Raw genomic sequence first — 25,692 nt, forward strand, 5'->3', positions numbered from 1 at the left:
GTGTTCTCCCAACTGAGCTATATCAGCTTCTTGCTGGTTTCCCAGAGGCATCTGGTTGGATGCTCTGAGAACAGCATATTGGACTAGATGAGCCACTGGCTTGTTCAAGCAGACTTGTCTAACGTTCTTACTTCAAGGTAGATTGCAGGTTTAAAAATAAGACTACAGCTTTAAAACCTTTGTTTTGTGCTAACTAGATTCCATCCTGACCAAAGTACCCATGAATGTTCATTCCCCCTCCAAAAAAGCCAGGTTTCCTTTTTTTGAACAAGGCAAATCCAGTCATGCAATGGGAAAATCTTGTAATAATAATATTATAATAATTTATTATTTATACCCTGCCGCTCTGGCTGGGTTCCCCCAGCCATTCTAGATGGCTCCCAACAGAATATTAAAAGCACGATAAAACGTCAAACATTAAAAACTTCCCTAAACAGGGCTGCCTTTAGATGCCTTCTAAAAGTCAGATAGTTGTTTATTTCTTTGACATCTAATGGGAGGGCGTTCCACAGGGCGGGCACCAGTACTGAGAAGGCCCTCTGCCTGGTTCCCTGTAACCTCACTTCTCGCAGTGAGGGAACCACCAAAAGGCCCTCGGAGCTGGACCTCAGTGTCCGGGATGAATGATGGGGGTGGAGACGCTCCTTCAGGTATACTGGGCCAAGGCCTTTTATTATAATATTGTATTTTAATATTATTTCAGGAAGCTTATATCATGTAACAATACATCACCTTCAAACAATGTCAGATCAGTAATTGAGGGTGCAATCCTAAACACACTTACCTGGGAGAAAGTCTCATGGACTTCTTCCGAGAAGACTTGTGTAAGATTGTGTAAGGCTATAGCCTTGCCCAGGGGCAGGTAACCTGTTCCTAGCATTTTATCTAAACTGAGTTGCTGACTGGGTTGCAAACATTTGTTATAAGGATGTAGAAATAATGCAACACGTCCATATTTCATTTTTTTTATGTTTTGGGGTCTTTTGGGGTGTGTGTGTGTGTTTGCAGGTGGTGCACCACACAGAAGAGGTGAACTTAGGAAGTGGTAGTTTCTACATCATGAATAAGTCAGCATCTCTGCTTTTCACAGGCACCGTGCTGGAAGGATATTAATTCTAAGCCTATTATTGCACATCACAACTTGTTTCTTTATGGGAGAAAGGGAGAGAAGATGACTCTTTAGATGGCCTCCAAAATGTAAACATACTGTTACAGAAGTCTGGTGCCTGCCCCTTTCTTAACCAAGCGGTGGCAAGAGCCCATGGGGTCACAGGCACACACACACACATACACACACACACACAGGGTCTGCGTCCTGTTAGAGAATAGAAGACATGAATTGGGTAAAGATGCAAATTTAAGTCTAAAATTGCGTTAAGTTAAATTATGGAACTAAATTTGTGAAAGAGGGAAAGGACTTGTGGAATATTTAATTGAACTAGAATACAAAAAAGGAGGTGTGAGGAAGTCGAGGAAATAAGCAAATGAAAGATAAGGATATGAAAATATGGAGTTCTTTTCTATGTTTGTTTGTTCTCTTTTGGGGTTTTTTTTTAATGCTTTTCTTTTCTTTTCTTTTTGTATTGTTGATGTTTTGTATTACTGTATTTATTTTTGTTTTTGAGGCTTTGTAATTGTTTATTGCTTATATTTTTCTTTTGTTTTTCTTTTCTTTTTTTGTAATGTCCAAACTTTAATAAATATTTTATAAAAAAACACACAAAAAGAGAATAGAAGACATGGCAGAGACTGTCGCGCTTTAAGATATATGGTTTATTCACCGATTTACACCTTCAGTCTGCATGGAGGGAGCCCTGTTCTTACAGCATGGCGCAAAGCAGTGCAGGCAACCTTTCGCCTCCCTCTCCAAGATAGATATCACCTCTCCTTCCTCCTTCTTCCCAGAAACCCCTGTCTCTGTTCACACCTGAGGGCAGGAGGGAAGTTCTCAGTGGCCCTCTATTGTTCTCTTAACAGCCCTAACGTGGCCAGGCTGGTTTGCATAAGCCAACCCAGGAATTCCCTGTCTAGCACAGCTCTACAGTTTGTGTTTTAATCCATACCCCACTTAATCAAAATCCTAGCATTTGTTCATTCCTAGGGTTTAGGGGGACACTTCCTCCCCCAATCTATAACAATACGAAGCCACCCTTGATTGCATCAAAGCTCTGTCTTCCAAAAGAAAGCCCTGTGTTGTTAATTACTGGGCGTCTTAATAAGTTTAGGTCTGTGTTTGTTCTCTTTCACCTGCATCCTGGATCAGGAGACTTTACACTACAAACCAAAGAGCATGCTGCTATTGTAAAGAACCTGGCTGCACACTTTGCTCTCCCACAAGGAGCGTTGCGAGATGAGAATACAAATCAGAGGGTGGTGTGCTTGAAACCTGGCCTGTTGGGAGGCAACAGGGCATCCTTGCGTACTGCTTCTTCATCAATAACAGATGAGCCACTATTCCTTCTTGCATGTGATTATCCATTTCCCCAGAACCAAAGCAAGGCGGTGTGGGGGAGGAAGGATTTATAACATGGAAGGACCATCATATAGTTGGCAATGCCTGGAAGATGCTGTGTTCTGGTAGGGTTGCCTTGAAACAACTTTGAGTTTCCTTAAAAAGCTCAACAATTTTGAGCTCAACCACTTTTGTGTCTGGAACTTTACCTTGAACCCTAGTTCAAGAAGTTTCGCAAGTGTTTTGGATTCACATTGGTGGTAGCCCAACCGGAATATGAGGGCAACACATTGGATTGTGACTCTTGCTGAATAGTGTCAACTAGCGTACTCACCATTTCGATACAGTGGTACCTCAGGTTACATATGCTTCAGGTTATAGATGCTTCAGGTTACAGACTCGGCTAACCCAGAAATATTACCTCAGCTTAACAACTTTGCTTCAGGATGAGAACAGAAATCGTGCTCCAGTGGCATGGCGGCAGCAGGAGGCCCCATTAGCTAAAGTGGTGCTTCAGATTAAGAACAGTTTCAGGTTAAGAACGGACCTCCGGAACGAATAAAGTACTTAATCCGAGGTACCACTGTATTGCCATCCAATACACAGACTGATGGGCCACATGCATGCATTTGGTACAGCCCTAGCCCTTTCTGTTTTCTCCCTATGCTTGGGGAGAGAACAGAAGGGGAAAAGGAGGACATGGTATATGTTTGGTTTATTTCCTTGTAATTAGAGAAAATACACCCCCCCTTACAGTTGAGACGAATCATATACATTACTATTTTGACTTGCTTGCCATGTAAATGTTGTTGGGTTCCTTGCCTTTCCAGGATCCACAAAGGATAGAAGGAGATAACAGAAATCACTGGGTTAAAGCTGACCAAAAGTCCAGAGGCAGCATTATTACCAATTTACGGTGGGATGGAAGGTTTGCAAGCTATGTAGGACTTGCTCACAAATTTTTTGACTGCTGCATGAATTATGATAGCTAGGAAGTGGAAGGGGCAAGCAGAGTATGAAATGGAAGAATGGTATAAAGAGGTGTGGGATATAGCTATTAATGATAAATTAACATGTACCATTAAGGTAAGAAGGGGAATATGTAGGAGAAATGATTTCGAGGAGATATGGAAGGTGTTTGTAGAATTTGTACTGTTAAAAGGAAAGGGGTCAAACCATTGCAAGAGGTGTTGAAATTCTAGGAGGTTGGGTAGTTACAATGAATGGTCTTGGTGGTGTGCACATTTTCATTCTTACTTATTTATGATTATTACTTTGTCAAAATAAAATAATAATAATTTCTTTTTTAAAAAGAAAAGAAAAGATGAGATGGTTACTTTTCACACCTGCAGGCATTCTGGTTGAAGCTGGTGTTCTCTAAGTTCCTTCCTTCCTTCCTTCCTATTTACATTTATTCTCCCCCTTTCCATTTTATCCTCACAATGACACTGTATAATGGGTTGGGATAAGAGACAGTAATTGGCTCAAGACCACTCAGTGAGCTTCACATCTGAGTGGGGATTTGAACCCTGGTCTTCCAAGTCCTAGTCCAGCTCCCTAACCACTACGCTATACTGACCGTGTTATGCAGTCTCACCATGGATGCTGTGCCTCTACAGATTGACTTTTGGGGATGTTGTAAAAGCTCTCGCCCCTTAAGGGAGTGGAATGGTGAGCCCAATTTGGGGGCTAGAGTTCCGTCTAGAACGTTCCCAAGGATAGATCTTCACGGGCACAGGACTCATGCGGGAAAGCACAGATGGGGCGAACTTTGGTAATCTTCTGTAATATGGCTTCCTGCGCAAGGCTAAAATTTGGTTCCCCCACATGGATCTTCTCAATTATGAGTCTTCTCAGTTTTGGGCACCCTCAGCTCAGTGTGGGAGAAACCACTCTAAATCTGATACTGTGCAGAGAGGGCCACTCAAAGAAACATCATAGGCGGGTGGGTGCCACTGCCATTATAAGAGAACAAGGGAAGCGTTCATGGTGAGTTCTGGCACCCCTTTTTCTAGAAAAATAGCACTGGCTATAGGTAATTGTTCTGTTTCATACCTTGAGACCAAAGGATTTTACTGGTGACCTAAGAAAGGGCAAATTGACATTTCCCTTAAATATCTAGAAGGGTAATCTGGTTATATATTCACAGGTGCCCTGGTAAAGAGGTGCCCTTGCAAAGAAAAACTTTGCACAAAATCTTAGGTTGTTGTTTTTCGTTTGGAAAAAAATACAGGTTTTTGACGAGTCATGTTTTAGATGCAATGGGAAATTTTCTAGATTCATCTTCAAAAGCTTGTGCAAGTACAGAAACACGGCTGACTATACCCATTTTTTGGGAGGGTGGGCAGTCTTCTTATCGTCACCGTGCAGAAATACAAATATCTGATGAATATGACAGCACAGCTTCTCATGTTTCCCTCCAGGAGAAGCTGTATCAGCAGAAATACTTCAGCCAAACCCCAGAGTGGGCTGGAGTGTTTGGCTTTCAGCAAGAGCTCTGAGCCCTTGCTTCGGGTGGAGCTGCATACATTGAAACAGGCTAATCTTGTTGCATCAAGACCTTAGATTTCCATAACACTGCAGAAGAATTCTGATTGCCTCTGATTTGCCTGCAGAGATGACAATGTTTTTTAGGATGCCTTAGACTACAGTGGAAAGGTGGCGTGTATGGAGGTGTAAAGTGACAAAACTGACAAATCTAATATCTTCCTGCTGTTTTGAGCTATCATTCATAGTATCTAGAAGGTGTGAGAGAGGATTTTTTTTTTTTTTTGGCAATAGGAATAATCCCATAGAGAAAGAAACAGAGAGAGCTTTCGAGATGAATGGTTTTCTGCACTTTACACTAACGTTACATGATGATTACTTTCCTCTAAGTGCTCTTGCAGTTCATCCAACTCTTGATAAAGGACAAAAGGAAAACATTAAAGCGTAAAATCATCCCACTTGCATCAGTGACCTATCAGAGATGATAGTAATGGGAGACAGTGGAGGTAAGTGTAGGTAAATGCTAAATTGTGTTGGTAAAACCAAATCTCACAGGTAAGTTTCATTGGTTTAGGAAAACGGCACTGCCCAGCAAAATGATAGGATGAGGGCATCTAGTAATCTGATTCTAGTTTCTAGTTTTCTTTAGTTTTCTAGGCCTTTTTGCTATTTAGATGTTCAATCCAATACCTCTTTTCTTATTTGTAAATATTCGGGGGCAGGGAATGGAAAACTCCTATCTCTATTTCCACATATGGCTTAATCATATGGCATGACCACTCCATGAATCAAATACCTTTTAAACCTCATCCTATTCCTGACTTGCCAACAGAAATTATTACTTATAGTTCTTGCTTCTCTGTTCGAGTGGTTATTAATTACCAGAGCCAAAGGGGATGGGAGATGACATTTCCCTGCATTTATCCCAGGTGTTAATCATTGCATTTCAAATCTCATTGTTTCTAAGCATTCCTTATTTGCTTAACTACATCCAGTTTGTCAATGCATCACCAATCCCTTGCAGCTTACTTTCCCATGGAGGTATTTCTGGTACTATTGTACCACTGCTCTATGACAATAAAGCATAACATTTGGAACAGGACACCCTCCTTTTGAATTAGGAATCGATATTATTTGAGATTGAATTGATTTTCCTTTGACAGATCTCCCTGAGCAAGGCATTCGATGGAGTGGGTAGCACCACAGACAAAATTCTGCCATGTGCGTTTTTGGAAGGCTCTTCTGAGTGCAATGTTCTAGTAAACCGCATTTTGGGATCTTTCACAGGGCTGTTCCCGTACATTTCTGTGGATGCTCACCGCAATCTCCATCTGCTTTATCTTAATTCTGTAACCTTAGGCATGACAGCAAAGAGCATGTCTCTCTTGCTCTGTACTTTTACATTTAATTTTCCACAACTTTAAATCTCTTGAAAAATGACAAAAGTAACTGACGCTTCTATAAAACAGGACATCAATCAGTTTCTCCATGCCTTTTGAATTACAATAATAAAGGGAACATTTTTATTCCAAATAGAGAGCTGTCTCTTTTATTTATGGATTTTTCAGCTGGAAATGAGAAGGTAGTAAAATCTCCCCTTCTATATCTTTTTCCACTGTATGAAAACAGGGTTACAGATCAATTGATTTACCATCACAATCGATTAGGTGACGTTCCTACTATCTCTCTTGTGGCAATAGACAGGCGCTCATATAGATCTTTCATTAGAGAAGTCATTGAAAAGCTAAGGTTCATTGGAAGCCTAAATGGCTTGTAGCTGACTCATTAGGCCATTAACCAACCATTAATATTGTTTAGCCCTCAAAGCATTGCAGATAAAAATAAATTTTCATGTTATTGGATCCAACTTTTAAATTATTATTTAAAAAAGAAAACATTTGAAGGACATGTATACTGATGAGCGCTTATTAATATTGATCACAACAAATGTGAATTCACATGTGACTTTATTATGATACAATGTGGTATAAGACTGGGCAAATCTGGGTTCAGTTCCTTACTCAAACATGAAGCTCACTTGGGTCAGTCACTCAGTCAAATCTAATTTACAGAGTTACTGTGACAATAATCTGCCTCCCTTCCTTATCATGCCATTTTTAATCCTATTAGCTGTGGCAACCAATGTGATGTTGATGATGCTTTTCTGATATGCTGATGCCACAGGCATTCGCAGACAAAATCACATTGAGTTACTGCAGCTGCTTAGATGAGATGTAATTGTGGGCAAAGGAGACAGAGGACAGTGAAGCTGGCAGTGGCAGGAAACTGGTGCTGACAATAGGAATGAAGGAGAAATATGGTTCAGTCCACATTTACAGGCAAATCTACTTAATCTGCACTTTCCAGAAGAATATGCAAAATGAAACACAGCCGTCCTTCAAAATTAACATTAAAAAAAGTTTTTTTTGCAATGCAGTTCTTCAGCTAATTAAGATGTGCAAGAATGCATGTACTAGGGTAAAGTTTGCATAAAAACCCACATATTACTGAAAATAACATGTTGTTGTTGTTTAGTCATTTAGTCGTGTCCGACTCTTTGTGACCCCATGGACCAGAGCACACCAGGCACTCCTGTCTTCCACTGCCTCCTGCAGTTTGGTCAAACTCATGTTGGTAGCTTCGAGAACACTGTCCAACCATCTCGTCCTCTGTCTTCCCCTTCTCCTTGTGCCCTCCATCTTTCCCAACATCAGGGTCTTTTCCAGGGAGTCTTCTCTTCTCATGAGATGGCCAAAGTATTGGAGTCTTAGCTTCAGGATCTGTCCTTCAAGTGAGCACTCAGGGCTGATTTCCTTCAGAATGGATAGGTTTGATCTTCTTGCAGTCCATGGGACTCTCAAGAGTCTCCTCCAGCACCATAATTCAAAAGCATCAATTCTTCGGTGATCAGCCTTCTTTATGGTCCAGCTCTCACTTCCATACATCACTACTGGGAAAACCATATCTTTAACTATATGGACCTTTGTTGGCAAGGTGATATCTCTGCTTTTTAAGATGCTGGAAAATAACATATAAAGTGCATTATATTAGGAGAAACTGCTTTTCAAATATTAGATATTAGGCAAAATTGCTTGCAGTGGTGGAGGAAGCCGCTTGGACACCTGGGACGGTGTGCTCAAGGGTGGGGCGAGTCGCCCATAGGGGCAGGGTGCACTGTGGGGCCTCTGGAGTCTGGCTGCCTCCTCCCACTCAGCCACCCTACAGCTGGGGGGGAGAGGCAGTGGGCGGACCGTTTGGGCTGTGCGGAGCCTGCGTGCGCCCAAGCCACCTTGTCTCTCCCAGGAGAGATGCGTGGCTCGGGTGTACTGCAGGCCCTGCGGTGAGTGCCACCCGGCGTTTTGTCACCTCCCTCAGTGGTGACACCCGGGGCGGCCCACCCCACCCCCCCTTTGCCCCTGATTGCTTGCAGAGATGTGAATATTAGGAGAAAATCACACAAAAATGCGGATGAATTTTCACGAGGACTTAAAAAAAAACCATAAACTGAGATGGAAATATGGATAACCGAATTTAAGATGGGAGTAATGAGAAAGGGAGAGAAACTGAAATGAACACCCATCCCTAACTCAGTAGTACAGTGGTAACTCAGGTTAAGTACTTAATTCGTTCCGGAGGGCCGTTCTTAACTTGAAACTGTTCTTAACCTGAAGCACCACTTTAGCTAATGGGGCCTCCTGTTGCCGCCGCACTGCCGGTACCCGATTTCTGTTCTTATCCTCAAGCAAAGTTCTTAACCCGAAGCACTATTTTTTGGTTAGCGGAGTGTGTAACCTGAAAAGTATGTAACCTGAAGCGTATGTAATCCAAGGTACCACTGTAGTAGTAGGAGGAGGAGGAGTAGCAGCAGCAGTAACAGCAGCTACCAGAACAAGTATGGGATGCTTGGTGATGTGAGCACTCCTTTTTAAGAACAAGACTAGCACCTAGGATGGGAGCTGGAACTAAGACAACCTAGGCTGCCTTGTATGGTGGCAAGGAGCTACATCTGCCCCTCCAAAGCCAGGAGAGATCAACTAGAAACTCAAAAAGTTTGCTTTCCGTCACTTTTGCACTCCACCAGTGACTTCCTCCACATCCATCAGGTTTGGGCTTGCCCTGTTCCACCTCCCCTCCTCAATCGGTCCACCTGCCTGCCTACCTGCTTGCCTTCCTTCTTCCCTCTGCTTGCTGCTTTCCCTTCTGCCTCCTCCCTCCCTTCCCTTTTTTCTCCTCACCCCCTCGCTCCATCTGTCTTCTCTCCAAGCCCCTGCGGGGCGCTCCATTCACACTTCTAATAGCGTCACAGACCAACTGGAAAGGCTTGCTGCAGCAGCCCATGCCAGCACCCAGATTCCTCCGCCAAGTTGCCCAGAAAAGCTTCTGTTTTCACCTGGCCACCCAGAGCAGGGGGAGCAGGTAGGCAGGTGGTTCCTAGCTACTCTGAGCCAGAGCAGAGAAGCGTGATTTTTGTTCACCCTTATGTCTGTACCCTTGGCATGGACCAACTTAACCGACCTCTAGGTACACCCCTGAAGTCAGCGTATTCTAGAGGTGGGGCTGTGTAAGTCAGCTTGGCACCAAGAAGCTCACTAAATTGCTGCAAGTTTTGCATGTTATTTCAGGAATGTTTTGATGGCTGTTGCCATCAGGTGCCCAGTTGGCTAGGATGCAAGAGAGGACGTTTTCAGTCACTGCACCCAAGTCCTTACCAAAGTCTTTACCCTGATCACCCTCCTCTAGTCTTTGGGGCTATTGCCAAATCATTTCTTTTCTGCTCCATCTTTGATTTGGCCTCGTTCCACCTCCTTTGCTGTTGTCATTTCGATATACGGCTTTTCGTTTTCAGCTCCGTCGTTGTTTCTTTTATTTATTCATATTTATGGCTTCACTTTCTGGGCTGCCCCTTATGCCCTTTATGCATTTGACAATATAAAATGTAACCCATAAAAACCAACAACAGAGCTCAAATTTAAAATTAAACATCAAATAAAAATTCAGGAGGATCTTAACGGCAAAGCAGGTGGGCAATCTGTTAATCAGTAGCTGGCCTCAATTTCGATCATCCTGCTGTAAAGGTCTGGTCTTAAATACATGTGCAAAGTTCTGTGTGAGGAAACTGGGTAACATCCAGCCACATACAAGCCACTTACCAACATTTCATCCCACTTTAGAACAGAGGAGAGCAACCTGGGTGCCTTCCATATGTTGTTAGGCTACACTTTTCATCATCCCCAGTCATTCTCCATGTTGGCTGGTCTTGATGGGTAGCCCAATGTAGAATCCAATGTTGTTGGATTCTAACCCCCATCAACTCTTACCATTGGCCATACTGGCTGGGGCTGGTAGTAGTTGGAAACCCAAAGTATCTGAAGCGTCATAGTCTGTCAACTATGAATCACCAAGAGCCAGAACCAAAATGGCGCTACCCAGATGAAAAAGTTGGGTAATATAAAGTCTTGATTTTCTTTTTCTCTTTTATATCTATATTTTATTGAAAGGATTTCAATTAAAGGAAAGAAAGTGATACAGAAAAAAGAAGGAAAGGTGAGGGGGAGGGGGGGAAAGTACAACAAAGATACATATATAAGAGAATATATATATAGAGTGCAAAATATATTGCAATATATGTTATTCTCATATTATTCTCATACAGTGGTACCTCAGGTTCAGTACTTAATTCGTTCCAGAGGTCCGTACTTAACCTGAAACTGTTCTTAACCTGAAGCACCACTTTAGCTAATGGGGCCTCCTGCTGCTGCTGCTGCTGCGCTGCCGGAGCACGATTTCTGTTCTCATCCTGAAGCAAAATTCTTAACCCGACGTAATATTTCTGGGTTAGAGGAGTCTGTAACCTGAAGCATATGTAACCTGAAGCATATGTAACCTGAGGTACCACTGTACATTCTTATATAATTTGGTATAGTGTTATAATCTTAATACTTATGTAAATGTTAATAGCCTACTACATTTTGTATGAAGTCCTTCAATATATTATCATATTTATCCAAGAAAATTCTGCGCCTGTAAGCAGTCCGTTCATAGGTTGCAAGTGATCTCATATCGTCCATCCATTGATTAAAGGGTATCATATCTTTATTTTTCCAGTTCATCAATATCAATCTCTTGGCCACCATTAGGGCACGCAAAATCCATTTTTGTCTTGATTTTCAACGACTGAGGTCATCACCCCAGTGATGCTTGCACATTTAAACGTCTAAGGAATGTTCTGAAGTCAAATGATGCAGTCCTCTTGCTGAAACCAAGCAGATGAAGGTTTCATCATTGCATGGCCAGAAAGGCTGCTTGAAAACTCTATGGATGTTGCCTTGAGCTCCCGGGAATAATGGCAGGATGTACATGTAACAGATAGATAACTATATGCGAATGGCTATCATTTGTCCCTAAAAGGAAAAATCGAAGTGGAAATGGGAGAGTATTATGCAGGCCCCCCCCCCCCCCAGTCTGACACCTTTTAGGTGGGCGCCATTTTAAGAAAAGAAGGGAGGTGCTCATGGTGAGTTCCGACACTTCTTTTTCTAGAAAAATAGCACAGCTATTATGATATGGCCAATGCCACCATGTTCGCACTGCTTCCTTCTCTTTCCTGGCATTATTGTTGTTGTTGTTACATTACTATTAAGCAGGGGCAGATGGGGCTCATCAGCCTGGGAAGGTAGCTCATCTAGGAGAAGCAAAACTCTGACTCTAAACCAGGGGCTTCACAAGGGGGGTGCGGGAGTATGTGGTCCGCCCTGGGTGTCACACCTAGGCGTGACAACCCCCCTTGGCGGATCAGCGTGGCGGTGGTCACACCCCTGGTGGGCAGATTTTCATGATTGGTGCGATCGCGGTCGTGAACATACGCCTGCTGATCGCGCAAATACGCCAGGCGATAAGCCTGGCACCCCCCGGCGGGCAGTGCTCACATCCCCGGCGGGCGGTTTTACGCGATTGGCGCTCAGATTTTTCACAATTGGCGGGCGTATCTGTTTCGCAGTCAACCCTCCCTAAAAACAGTCAACAACTTTGTGGTACCCTAAAAAAGCTCAACAATTCTGGGCAACGTTCCCAAAAAATGCAGTGTGTGCGGGGTGACAAATTTTTCCCCCACCAGGTACCACCTGACCTTGCTACACCTCTGCCCTAAACCTCTGCTGGCAGAAGAACAGGCTAAGGTGTAAACCCTACAGAAATCCAGAGTGGAGTCCCTAAGATGGTTGGATGCATAGCTGTCAACTTACAGATTTGAAAATAAGGGACCAGCAGCCTCGAAAATAAGGGATCAGCAGCCAAAATAAGGGATTTTCTGGGCACAGGTATGTTCAGCTTCTGAGCCCCTCCAAGCCAAAGGCAGAAAGCCCAGCCAGCAGCCAAACGAAGCCTCATCTGTAAGGGACAGCAGTGGAACATGGCGCTGGGATAAGGGACTGTCCCGCCAAATAAGGGACGCTTGACAGCTATGGTTGGATGGCACCTTGTGTGTCTCCTTCTGGCAACTCCTGCATCCAAGCTGGTGCAAAACACATTGCTTTCCTTTCTTTTAGACCACATCAGTGACGCCTTGTCATCTGGGCAGCCCAGGACCTCCATACACACTGCACAGGCTTGATCCCCAAGGATGTCACTTCAGTGGCTTGACTTCACCCCTGGAGGGGCACTCCATTGTCTCATGAGACAGACAGATGCTGACAACTATTAAGCAGTAAGACAGTGACTCAGTTTTTTGGGAGGTCAATTGAGTATTGCCTCCCAACCACACTGCCCACTGCTGGCTGGGACTAGCTCTCACTGTCAGAGAACCTGCAAAGGAAGAGGATATGCAAATTAAACATTGCATTCCCAGAGGCCCTTGCAATGTGCAAGCCTCCCCTTTCACACCCTGCACTCATCAAAATGACGCACATGTTGCAGGTAATAATTATAAATGGCAATTAACAGGGAAAGTGTTTTGCAAACTTTCCGCGCAAAGGAGGAAAAGCAAGCATATGTTCTGAGAAATAAAATAAACTTATGTCAGTATATTGGCAGGGAGCCACTGAAGTCCTGGTTACTATCAATAACATAAAGAAAATATGCTTTGTGGCATATATGGCACATAAGATAATATAAGCAGCAAGCTTGCATTGCTTACTGCATTGCTAATCTCCCAGCAGGTCAGCTATAATGAATGCGCCAGTTCTCGCACATAATTTTTAATAAGATAACTTGCTTTAAAGTGAGGCAGTCAATAGGCCCGTTTGCCGGCAGATTTCTCCACAGGAAAAAACAGCCATAACACAATATCAACTGTTTTCTTCAGACTATACAAAAAATAACGCATATATGGAAGGGGTTGGTGGCGGCCGTGGCGATGCGAACAATAAATTTAATGGCAGATGTGCATATAGGAAAACGAGCTGAAAGGAATATACAATTAGGATAAAGATACAGAAGGGGTATTTCGAACCTATTCTGAATGTTCATGTAGCTGTAAATTCACCATATTCTTGGAAAAGAGCAAAAATGTAAAATGTGTTTATCAGAGTAACTTTTTTTTTAAAAAAGGCACTGTGTTTGTAGTTATGGAGTGCAAAAGGATTTGTTAACTCAGGGGTCTGCAAGGTTTACCTCGTCTGGGCCAGTTCACTCCAGTAGAGATCCCTCTGTGGGCCGGATCGCGCACGTGATTGCGATTTCTGGCCTCTGTGTCTGCGCAGACAGGATTTTCGGCGTCTGAGCATGCGCAGACACAATTTCTGGCACCGCGGAAGCGAGTCCCTGCGCTGTGCCAGTTTAGTGCAGCATGTGGGAACTTGCTGAACAGGAGGCTTGGTTTGGGGGCAGCTTGTGGGCTGGTTAAACGACCCCCATGGGCCACTTGTGGCCCATGGGCCTTAGGTTGCCTACCCCTGCATTAACTGAGTCAAGTATGGCCATGTATTCTTGCAATTCATTGCTTATGTGGAGCTGTAAGGGGAGAAGGCCTGGTGTCAACATGCTGCATCTCTGGGCAGCTGGTGTTCTGACAGGGCCCACCATTGTTGCCCTTTCGCTGGTGCTCTCTGTGTTGGGTGGTGCCATTTTAATTTCCCTCCAAATCTGCTCAAATTATTTCCCCTCAAATTACAGGGGCAGCTCCCAGACCACCCAGCATTGATTCAAAGCACTGTTGCTGTTGCCGTTGCCATCGCTGCCACCACCAGTAGGGCCCACTGAGATGGGAGAGGGCTGACCAGTGGACATTTTGGCAAGGGCCCTGGAGAACATGGAGCAGGCTTTGTGGCAGAACGAAGTAACAGAACTTTGAGAAGGTAGAGCTGGGTGTGCTTTTTTATTTTTTCAAACATAAACAATACTGAAATAAGAGATTCCATAAACAGTGGTATTTTTCTAGAAAAAGAGGTGCCCAAGCTCATCATTAATGCCTCCCATTCTACAACCTCAAAACTCTACCCTATCATTCTACTTCAAGTGTAGCAGCTGGAGCTAATGTTTGAGTGCATGTAGTCTGGTTTTGTTTTGATTTTTTAAAGAAAAAATGTTACTGCCTTACAACTTACATGCCAGTTTTCAGGGCTAGTTAGCTCCAGGCTCCTGTGGGTTCTTGGGCAAGAGGCCTTCAGTGTACCCCCACCCATAGATGTAAAGATGGAAGGGGTGAAGACAATGGGACCAATCCTCTTCCTTCTTACAGGTGTTCCACATAATGGATCGGCAGTGATAGTTCAGTGCCCATTTGAACTCCAACCTTGAACAATAGTGGCCCCACCAACCACTACTGCCCCCAAATGTTCAACAGTCCTTCATTAATGGCTGTTTAAGCTTGAATAAACACGAAGAGATGGCAATCACCTTAATGCTCTGCTTGGGAACTTTACAGAGATCTCTGGCAGGCCAGTGTGGGGACAGAGTTCTGGGTGAGATCAATCTCAGTCTGATTCAGCTGGATGAGGTGGGCTTCAATCTGATCAAGTATGACTCCATCTTAAATGATGATGATGATTCCCCCCACTAGACAACTTCTTGTCCTATCTGAAATGCAAATGCTCCACAGTGAAAGGAACTCAGAGGCACAGGAATGCAGAGATTGGTGCAGGGGGCAAAGGATGTGTGAGAGGAAGGGTTGTATTGAGATCCCAATGATATATGTTCTAATCTGTAGCATTCTGTAATGTGTGCCTCACTCTACAGGCAACATCCCAGCATGAAGAAAACTGCCTACAGTTTCTCCATCAAGGGCAACTCACTTGGAAACCCAACAAAAGCAACACAGGGAGCCTGGCCTCACGCAAGCATCAAAAACGGTTGCCATGCAACCCATTGTGATTATTTTATCAGCAACAGATGGACTTTTTAATACCCTCCTAATGCACATTTTAAATACTGCCTCCTTGCTTTGCCCAATAAATATGATTAAATAAAAGCAGGCCTTCTTAAAAAAAGAAAAGAAAAAGTATAACATAATTGATCGCAAAGCCATGGATAAGAGATTTCACGCAAAGTAAAAGATGGGAATCTGCTAAAAACTGTTTGAAAACCCTGCCTACCTTGATGGTAAATCATTTCCTGATATATTTTCATAATTGAAGGGAGAACTATCCATCCTCACCATATTTTTACTGCTTTACTCTGATTTATTTCAGAAGATACACTGAATTCCATTTTTCAGTCTCAAGGGTGTGACTTTGAATTTATTATAAGAATCCTCTGGTTAACTAAAGCAAAAGAATAAATAAATTGTGACGTAAGTTTTACCTTTTTGGATGACACCAGAAGCAGAATTTGGTTCCCGGAACAGTAGCCAGCTAAATGCCTTTGGAAGCTCACAAGCAGAACATCAAGATGATTGGCATCTCCAGCATCCTATATTCAGAAGCATACAGTAAATCAAGGATGGGGAAGCTGTGGCCCTCCAGTTGCTGGACTACAACTCCCATAGTCCATTGGCCATGATGGGGGGGGGATGATGGAGTCAATAACAGCTGGAAGGTTCATCCTCCCCACTGCAAATGAAGATTCCATTACTAATAATGACAGTGTTTGATAGGTATTTCCTCTGTTAATTTGCGTCTTAAGTAGAAACAGACAAATCTGTCAATTCCAGTTTCTCTCCGTTTCTCATTTTTCCAGAACTTTAGTCCAGTTCTCCACATTGCCACATTAAAAAAAAGTTCTCACGAAAATTCACCAGCGTTTCAGTGCAAATTTCTCCCAATATACATATTTTTGTATGCAAATTTGCCCAATATACATATTTTTGCAGAGCAAGTTTCCCTAATGTAATGCATTTAAAAATGTCGCTTTCAGCAGTATGTGCATCTTTATTTACATTTTACCTTCTTATATGCATTTTTGTGCACAAGACTCAGCTGCAAAACTTGCATTGCAAAATTCATGGAAGCACAAATGTCAAAGGATGGTTGTGTTTCGCTTCCCATATTGTTTCAGAAAGTGCAAATTAGGTTTGGTTTTAAATGTGGACTGAATCAGATTTCTTCCCTATCACTACCAATCAGTGGTGCATTTAAGTAATTTTGACTCTGGACTTAAGATTGTACGGGAGCCACCTTGCTTAGATCATCATGCGTGTTGCTTTGCTTATGTCAAATGTGGTTAACCAGCCTGACTGCTTTTGAAGCTCCTGTTCATTTTTCTGAGTGGAGCCCTGGATTTCTGTCCCAAAGCCTTACTTGAGTGCACTGCTTATCTTCTTAAAGCCACTCAAAATAGTTAGCGTGAAGACTATTCTTTTGTCTGTTCTGAATCTATTGAAAACCAACATTTAGTGAGCCTAGGTACTATTAAGAGAGAAAAACCCATTTACATCCACTTTTCCTAAACATGGAGGAAAAAAATAAGGCATGCTGTGGTTGCAGTTTTCTGAATACTTCAAAAATTCCCACTACTAAAAAACCTTTAAAAACAGATTCCATCTGCAATTGATGGTGAACCAATGAACTCCCATAGAATGATTATGTAACATTATGGCCATTAATGTTGATAGAGAAATATAGATTATGGGAAAAATTGAAGGCCAGTGCTCCCAATTTATTGCATGCATCAACTGGAATAATAATCTATTTTCAGATAAAACTCTAAAACCAATTTGAGTAGCAATACAGCAAAATTAATCTGTCAATAGGATTGTTCATTATGAAACTTATCTACAATGGAAGGATCTCTGGAACAGGATTTATACATAGTTAGAAGTGAGGAACATAAAAAAGTCTCCAGGGTAAGAAGTGAGGACATGGTGTTGCACTATCTTAACAGCAAGAAATTTAATTTCCTCGTTAGAAAAACAAATGGGACAGTGATGAAGATCAAGGAGAAATGTACCACAGGATTTTCCCAGGCTCCACCATCCTTTTGACTCAAATGGACCAAAGTGGGGTGCACACTAGGACGCTCATTACACACTTGATAAGAATTATAGCATGGGTGGAACCTAGTCATTGCAGTCATACCAGGATTTCCTAAAAAAAAAAGCAAAAAAAAAAAAAAAAAAAGCTCCACAATCTTGGTGGTTTCCTAAAAGAAAGCTCAACAATTTGGGGGGTCTTCTTTAAAAGAGCTCAATAACATTTGGGGTGTCCTAGTTTTTACTTTTTGAACTATGGCAACCCTAGATGCCTCTGATTAAGGGCACCAGGCACACTTCCCATTTCTTTTTTGTCCTTTGCCCCACAAATAACTGAAAATTGATTGACTGAAAATACCAGTCCACCTCTGGGTAGTCTTCTGTGGTTGGTGTTGATGGTTCCATGCATTTCCCGCTTTTGGCCAGAACTATGCATTAGTATATAGGATGAGTCCCCAACCTGGGAATTCATCTATTAGGCTATTGAATATGGTATATAATCCTGTCAGTATGAGAAAGACCTTTACTGTCTTCATCATCATGATCATCATCATCATCATCATCATCATAATTTATTTATACCCCACCCATCTGGCTGAGTTTCTCCAGCCACTTTGGGCGGCTTCCAATCAAGTGTTAAAAACAACACAGCATTAAATATTAAAAACTTCCCTAAACAGGGCTGCCTTCAGATGTCTTTTAAAGAGAAGATAGCTGCTTATTTCCTTCACATCTGAAGGGAGGGCGTTCCACAGGGTGGGCACCACTACTAAGAAGGCCCTCTGTCAGATGTGTGTAATTTCATTACCCAAGATGCCTCTCTTAGGCTCCTTGCTTTTAGGAAAGTTTCAAAAGTTTTCTGTTTGAGAGGAACTGCAGCACATTTTTTTCTTTTCCACCACCTACATTTTTTGCTGCTGTTTTTGATATATATTATTTTGGAACAAGACATTCTACATTTTTGCCTTGTTCATATTGGATTGTGGTTTGACTGGGAGCTTCTTTGAGGGCCCATTATTGGATATGATCCAAGCAAGGGGAATCCAGTAGCTCCTGATTCTCTAGTCAGGGCAGGGCGAAAGTCAGCACCTTGGAGAGAGTTCAAAAGGTGGGCTCAGGACCACAGATAGTACTTCTCCCACGACTGAGGCCAAACATCCATGTTGTTTCAGCAATGTCCTGGAGCAAGTGGCTGAGTTTTCATAGCAGGGCAAGCTAGCCATTGACTGGAACTCCATCCGCTCTTGGCCAGTTAAAGTGGCAGCACCTTCTTCTGTAGCCTTAAGCTCCTTTGAAGCCTCAGGTTGTGTGCAGATGGGAGTACATAAACTGGGGAGGGGGGCACAGTCTGACTGTTGCTGCAACTCCTTTGTCAGACACAGACCTGGGGACAGCTGCTTAGAGGCTAGAAGCATGTGGATCTGTGGTGTATCTGAGAGCCAGTGTGGTGTAGTGGTTAAGATAGGTAGACTCGTAATCTGGTGAACTGGGTTCGATTCCCCGCTCCTCCACATGCAGCTGCTGGGTGACCCTGGGCTAGTCACATTTCTTTGAAGTCTCTCAGCCCCACTCACCTCACAGAGTGTTTGTTGTGAGGGAGGAAGGGAAAGGAGAATGTTAGCCACTTTGAGACTCCTTAGGGTAGTGATAAAGCGGGATATCAAATCCAAACTCGAAACTCGGTGCCGTGGGAGTTGCTGTAAGTTGACACTTTTGCCAATAAAGAATTAACCATCAGATGAGTGCCTTTCTTGGCTGTGGGTGCTTTGGGCCACAGAGCATGGCTGGTTGACTAAAGCCCTGAGTACGAGGACTCCAGACTGCAACTTTTTTCTATTTGCAGGTCCTATGTGTTCTTCTCTTTGGCTTATGTAATACAGAAGCAGACCTTCAGAATTTTGACTGGTTGTGTATACACCACAGCATTCTCGTACCAGTTCCGCCCCCCTCCTTTTTACTAAGCATTGCTTGTTTCCCTAACAGTCATTACTATGCAAAGACATGGTACGTTGTGTCAAAGATGCGCTGATTAACTCCGTATTATGCAATGGTGCTACGGATTTGAAGAAAACTCCAAAAGAAGACTTGGCAAGATGTATTGTGTCAAATGAAAGGCTCAATATCCTGCCTTGACAGACTACATCATTACAGCTGCAAAGGATGGAGCGTGTCAGTGAGGAGTATAAAGCCATTAGCACTAAGATTCTTGACATGATCCAGCCTGATAGTTTTATATCCATATTGAAATGACACATTTTATATTATGTTAAGAGAGTTGTGTATTAGCAGCTCAGATCTCTCTCTCTCTTTAAACAATTTATTCCACTGAACACTGAACGTGGGAAAAGTGATATATTGAACACCCCTTGAGCTGGCTTTTGAATGTTTCTTAGCAGCAGACAGCTGGGGTGCAGAGGTGTGTACAAGGGAAAGGAAGAGACAGAATCCATGCCAGAGAGACAGCAGAAGATTTAAAGGCCTTGCCTGCTTCAGCATGGAGACACAGAAGTTTCATTGGCTCACACGTAGGGACATCAGAAGGCATCACTTTCAATTCCGGCCTCTATTTGTCACATGCAGGACTGTTTCCAGTCTGTTGCAATTCATCATCTGCCAAAAACTATGTTATTCATCTCACTGTCCGCTGCTGTGAAATTATGTAACTTGTGTGATTTGCATAATTAATTATGTAAATGGTGTTGTCATTACATTATCCCACCCCATTCACTTTGATGCAAATGAAATGTCGTGCAAATGGGGGAAGAGAATCATAAATCACATATCGTTTGCAGACTGAAAGCAACTGCAACAGTGCCTGCCATTGTATTTCCTGGACTGATTTCTATTCTTAACATGGGATAAATAAGTGAACATCAGCAACTTCCACTGCCATTTCCATTTCTGTTGGAATTCTCTGACATGTGTACTGGAAAAAGCTTATAATCACTGGTTTGCGAGATGTACTAGGCTGGCCTATCAACTTAGCATTAGAAACTGAATCGAGGTGGTCCTAGTTAACTGTGAGTGCTTTTTTTTTAAAAAAAAAAGATGGAAAGGTATAAGAAACATAGATGACATGTGCTTTAAATGTGTGGCGTAGGTGTGACTTAAGAGAGAAGCACTGGCTAAAAGAAAATTTTATGGGAACAAAAGGGCAACTTTAAACTTGTAGCAGCTACATTGATTTTAGTTTTAATAACAGGAAACTAAATAATTAGCGGCAAATACAGATTTTGCCACCCTGTGGTTGCTGCCACCATGCAAAATGGTGGGAAGAGAGGTGTGCTTTACCCTCTCCCTAATTTTCTTTTTCACGTCCCCTTACAAGCTGCTCTGTCATAGCTGACACGCCTAGATGTGATTTAGGAGGGATAGTGACTAAGCAGAAGGGCTGCAGTGGGAAAAGAACAGGAGGGGGAGGGTGAAGCACCCCAACTTCTCTCTTTGAAATGTCCCCTTTGCCATGTTGCTCATCAGCAGCAAACACAGGCTTGGGCATTTGTGGGCAAGTATTTTCACTCTGGACTGGGATGCAGAAGTAGAGGTAGCATGCAAGAATTTTGAAGGAGTCACAGGGAAACGTTGTTCAAATATAAGGAAAAGCAGCAGCAGATGGAAAGATCAAGATGGGCAGAGAGGAGTGTCTCTTTTTAGACTGTCTACAAGTGGGTGCACATGAATGCTTGATGTAGTCTAATCTAATATTTCCAGAATATTTTAAAGTAATGTGTTTGGAATATATGAATGAAGATGTATAACATTAGATTAGAAGAGTGAAAGGCGAAGGAATCTATGAAGAAAGAACTGAAACACACTGCTTTGTTTATTATGATGACATGTACACATGTTGAATTACGTTGGTGTTTAAAAAAAGTAACAAAACCGAAACTGTTAATAAAGGGGCATTTGGTCTTGTGATATCGCTCTCTGTTGCGTCAAGGCTCTATGAGAACTGAAGGCAAGGAATCTGAAAGAAATAGCCATTTCACTTTTTGGAGGGGCACGCTTCACAGGGATAGCTAAACTAATGTTATCCCATTGACTTCTGTTGGGCTACACCCCAATCAAAGGAGTTTATGAATGACCCACAAGATAATGTGCAACAACACTGACATATCCTTTGTTTCCCAAACACACATTCGTGGGGGGAGAGAGAAAAGCTGCACAGATGGTGCATTTATATCTAAGGAATGAAGAACCCCCAACTTCAGAAAACTGTTATCTGAACCAAAGTGACTTGACAGCTTTTATCTCAATTCCTTGACTGCTGCTTAAGAGGATTAGTGACACCGGGTAGCTTCATGAGAGTAGCTAACGGTAAAAGGATCAATTGCAACTCATAGCTAAAAATCAATGAAATGTGTCTCACTAAATCGGACTTATCCTCAGGTCACCGTAGAGAATGCATTACCCTGCCCTTATTTAGTTACACGATTAGAGCCCAGAAATGATCGTAAATGAGACTCCTTCAACTCCTTTGAAATAGATAGTCTTCAAATTTTTGTTGCAATTAGAGGTTAAAGAGGCTTCAGAGAGCGAGCCAGCAAGATGCCCTCTTGCCAAAATGGACCCTGCTGCTTTAGTGATTATTTCAAATTCTCTGCTGTGGGAGGCAGATGAAGGATCACATATTTCTCTCTCTCTCTCTCTCTCTCTCTCTCTCTCTCTCTCTGTGTGTGTGTGTGTGTGAGAGAGAGAGAGAGAGAGAGAGAGAAGTCAAGGAGAATTTACAAATGAAAGCATGGCATCATCTTAGCAACATACAGATCACCCCAAGGAAAGTTCTGTCTGCGCTTAAATATGTCACAGCACGGGTCCACCATGCGCCATTGAGAATGTGTCCATGCTCTGTGCACGACTGTACAAACAGTAATGAGGCAAGATGTGAAGGGTGGCAGAGGGAACCCCCACTGGGCTGCACCGTGGAAAGAAAGAGACAGAAAGAAAGGAAAGAGATTAGTAGATCCCATGACCTTTCCAGGAAATAAAGAGCTGGAAGATGGAGCAGAATTTGGGTGGCTATAAGCCACTATTTTATTGCACAGTTCACCACAAGCCAACAACTGTTATTTAAAGGGAAACCTTTTTTAAGAAGGCATTTGGCTTGCTGGAATGAGGTTATCCTTATGTGTGGAAATGTAGGTGTGTATCTGTGTACGTGGGATATACATTTAATAAATACATTTATTAGATCTCCTCCATATAATTGTCATTATATTGTTATTTCATGTCTACCCCATAAAGGCAAAAGACTACATTGCCAATCTGTACCCTGAGGGATTCTTTCAAGAAACACACTTGTTCCATGACACCTTTCCTCCTGCCATTGATGATGTTGTGCCACCTAAATCCCTTTATTATTGGTTGTCGCCAACTTTATTATAAATCCTAACCATCTGCGAAGAGTTTTGATTGTTCTCGTTTCTGAATTCTGTTTGGTGAATAGAGTAGTTGTTGACAATGGGGAAGTTGCCCATCCCTGGTTTAGGTTAAGATGCTCCATGCCTGCCCTAGTGGCTTCAGACGTTGAAAGTTGGTGGGGGGGGGGCAGCTTGGGGTTAATTACTCATGACCTGCAATAGTGTACCCTTTAAGTATAGATATATATAAATAGCAAATTCTTCTTCTTCTTCTTCTTCTTCTTCTTCTTCTTCTTCTTCTTCTTCTTCTTCTTCAACAATAAAAAGAAGGAGGGAGATTATAAATAAAATGAACACAAACACCTTGACGTGTATTGCGCTCATTTTATTTACCTCCCTTATATCACAGCCTTGGGCTTCTGCAGTTACTGAAAATCCACATTTCTCTTTTCATCCAGGTAAGGAGGATGGTGGAAAATGAGATAGAAGAAGATGAAAGGTACACAAGAAGCAGGAAGGAGGACTTAGTGTGCTTGTGCCTGTAAGTAGTTGTGTTGCGGTTAGACACCGTGTCAGATAAACAAGCGAGAAGCAAGAAATCAAGATGGGTCAGTGAGAGAGGAGTTGGTACTTACGAGAGAGCTTGGTGAGAAGGATTCCTGATTTGCAACAGTTTACCCCTTCATAACCAACCTGCTGCTAATAATATGAAATGTAGTAATTATTGTCCAAGTATTTATTAAATGCACTTAATATATTACTGGGATTGCTTAACAAATCCATTTTTAATGCATATAAATGACTTAAGGGAGCACCACAATCTTTACTTAAAAACAAAAGGGGGAGGAAAAATCTATAAGGTATTGCTATCTAATATACCGTGATCCATAAAAGAAAGCTATTAGCCCTGGAATTAAAGAAGAAGATGGTGTTTATTAAATAAAGAAATACAACAATATTACTTTTAAGTGCCATGTATTCATTTCCACCATTAAGGATTGCAATGTGGAATGTAATAAAGAGTCTCTAAATAAGGAATAAGGGAGAGCCAGCATGGGTGCAATAAAGTTTTCACAATGGGTTCATAAGATTATACTAATTAAAGATAATCTCGTTTGAACTGTTTTTACACTCTGGAAAAAAATAATAATTTGATGTCATTCTGTTGGAAGAGTCACTGGTACGAAGGCTCTGGGGTAAAGCTCAAAAACCCCCACTCACATTATGTGTAATATTAAAAATTAGAGCTGATCTATGAGACGGTCTTAGATCTAGTCATCTCTTCTCCAAAGATCCACCACATATTCCGTTAAGCCTCCATAATTATCTCCCCTTATATGTGACAAGCACAGGCTAATCAGTCTCTCAGGGAGTTTCCTGCAGATCATTGAGAAACGCATGTACGCTTCACATTTCTTATCAAGCTATTTTGTACTTGGCGTCACATAGGAACTGACAAAAGTTCATTATCACCATCGTCTAGATGGGAATTACTCCAAATTAAGAAAAAAAGGGGGAGGGGGGACTGCTCACTTTTGAAGGAATAAGAAAAAGGATATTGACAATCTTGAAATGCAGCTGGGAAGATCTTCGTTAAGAATAAAAGAAATCTATGGTCTTAGCACACTTTAATCCCATATTAAAAGATTAGAAAAAACATCTGAAGAAATCAGAGATAGTCTAATTGAGGGTCTCGCCTTTAATCCTGCTAGTATACTCCCCCTTGGATACTAAGATCTGTCAGTGAAGAGTCCTGGATATCCCCAAAGGAAAAGAAACCAGAAGGAATGGACATGCAACGTATATTTTTTTGGGGGGGGCGGGGAGTGAGAGAGAGAAGGCTGATGACATCCAAACATACTGCACTATAAAATTAAAAGAAGAGAAAAGCAAGAGACCCATGTACTCTTTATAGGGTTGGGGGAAGAGATTGCATTCAATTCACATTTAAAAATAAACCTACCTACCTCAGACTTTTCCAAACGATCCATAAACCAAAGCACAGCCGTTCTTTGAAATCCTTCTCAAAATTTTGCAGCGCAGTTCTCCAGTCAAGTAATGTTCATCTGTTAGGGTAAAGTGTGCCCAGAAATGCATACTATCGCAGAAATGGCATTCAAATATGCATTACATTCTGGAAAAAATTGCTTTGTAAAAGTGTGTATATCGGGACAGATTCATACTAAAATGCGGCTGGGTTTTCATGAAGACTTTTTTTAAATACAAAAAACCCTGATGTGGAAATGTTGTGAACTTAACATCGGACTGGGAAAATGAGAAACATGAAGAAAACAGAATTAACCTATTCACTCATTCCAAACTTCAGAAAAATCTGTCTGCCCTAGAGTGACTAACCTTCCATTTAAAAGAAAAATCAGTGTATCGGGCTGAAAGTCCAACCTTTCTCTTCCCCAGCACACTAATAACAGTAAAAAAGAATTCACTTTCTTTCTCATACTGGCAAGCGGTCATATGAATACACGCTTTCAATGTCCACACACACACACACACAGGGTGGTACCCCCAAATTCCCATTGCCATAATGCTGATACTTTTGCAACATACATGTTACAGAGCAAAGAATTCAGGTGAAAAAGCCAAACCAGAAATGCAAGTCTAGGAACAGAGATAAGATACAGTACATAAACTTAATATATTCTATTAGGTATTATCAATGATTTTGGTTGTGTTGGTGCTGGCAAGGTGACTGAGTTTTTTAGCATGGTAATCTCATTCCATTCACCACGTTGTCCGAGGTTGGGATCATAGTATTGGCTATGTAGTTTCATCAAGTCATCTCATTCACCATGCTATTCCACTGCCCAAAGAAACAATGATGGCAAATTAGATTTTGAAAAACCTAAGCATTTATTTTAAATAGGTTTAGACCCAAAGTGAGGGGACTTTCCTGCCAGCCACTTCCTTCCTCAGCACCTTGTGCCCCATCAAAAGTGGCTCCTGAGTGTCTGTGGATCTCCCAGAATGATGTGGAATATGACATGTGATTAAAATATATATTGAAGACCTCCTGTGTGCGAGCAGAAATGAGCATA

At 42.1% G+C, this 25,692-nt stretch overlaps 1 long non-coding RNA gene across 1 annotated transcript in view; it reads left to right on the forward strand.

Moving 5' to 3' along the window:
* Nucleotides 1-25,692, forward strand: part of LOC308475980 — a 1,233,414-nt gene that overhangs the window by 543,140 nt on the left and 664,582 nt on the right. The gene's annotated exons all lie outside the window — the stretch shown is intronic.

The sequence above is a fragment of the Podarcis pityusensis genome, assembly GCF_964106645.2.
Source record: "Podarcis pityusensis genome assembly, chromosome: 4".
NCBI lineage: Eukaryota > Metazoa > Chordata > Lepidosauria > Squamata > Lacertidae > Podarcis > Podarcis pityusensis.